Below are 1,187 nucleotides of genomic sequence, written 5' to 3' on the forward strand. Positions count from 1 at the left end.
CGATTACGGATTATTTCACAGACTATGCATTTTATCAAAGCATTTTTAGAAGCAGCTGATACATTTATTAAATTTTAGAAGGAAACGAGACTGCAAACACATATTTGTTAGAAAAATAATGTATATGCAATACAATGATCAATATAGCCATGTCAGTGTTTTATAACGTTACACACGTTAAATAAAGATCAGAGTAACTCGTGTTATAAAGTTATTCTGATGTTCTCTGCAGGATAATGCTCCACCTTGTCCTCCATCCAGCATCAGATCTGCTCCAGCTTACCTCAGAACATCTGGATGAATTCTTGATTTCTATAGAAGATATTAATTCAACCTTTATTTAAACAGGTTCGTCCCATTGAGCCACGAGGACTCATTTACAAGAGAGACTGAATATAATTGTTGTATTTGTCTTTTTTTTATGGCACCAAGTACCTGATAACTGAGTTGATTGTAGCCTGACAACTATTGTAAAACTGTAATTCATTGATTAAAATGTTCATTTAAATGAAACTGTTTCTAGTTAAAATCATAACAGATGACAAAATAAGTGTTAACTGTGCAAAAATACATTTCCAAACAATTTATTATAAAATATGTAAAATGTAAAGCAAGCTTTAATAAAGTACTTTTACTGACATTTATACTGTTTATTAATGACATCATCTCAAGTCAGCAGGAGCACCATCATCATCATCATCATCATCACAACAACACAAAGTGAGAGCTGTAAATTTAATCTGCACAAACATTTTCAATCAGGGCTCAAAATGTTGAACTGTCAAAGAAACGTTCAATAAAATAAACTACTGTCACTCTACAGGCACATTTAGAGAGAGGACAGTTCACAGAGACACAGTGAGGACGAGTGAGACAGAGACACAGTGAGGACGAGTGAGACAGAGACACAGTGAGAACGAGTGAGACAGAGACACAGTGAGGACAGTTCACAGAGACACAGTGAGGATGAGTGAGACAGAGACACAGTGAGGACATGTGAGACAGAGACACAGTGAGAACGTGTGAGACTGAAGGAGGTTCAACCAGTTGTTCATGGACCAGAACCAGATGAGAAGAACAGCCGAACTTCCACTGACCAGTGACCTGACCAGTGACCTGACCAGTGATCTGACCAGTGACCTGACCAGTGACCTGACCAGTGACCTGACCAGTGATCTGACCAGTGA

The sequence above is a fragment of the Nematolebias whitei genome, chromosome 17 (assembly GCF_014905685.2).
Source record: "Nematolebias whitei isolate Nwh7 chromosome 17, NemWhi1, whole genome shotgun sequence".
NCBI lineage: Eukaryota > Metazoa > Chordata > Actinopteri > Cyprinodontiformes > Rivulidae > Nematolebias > Nematolebias whitei.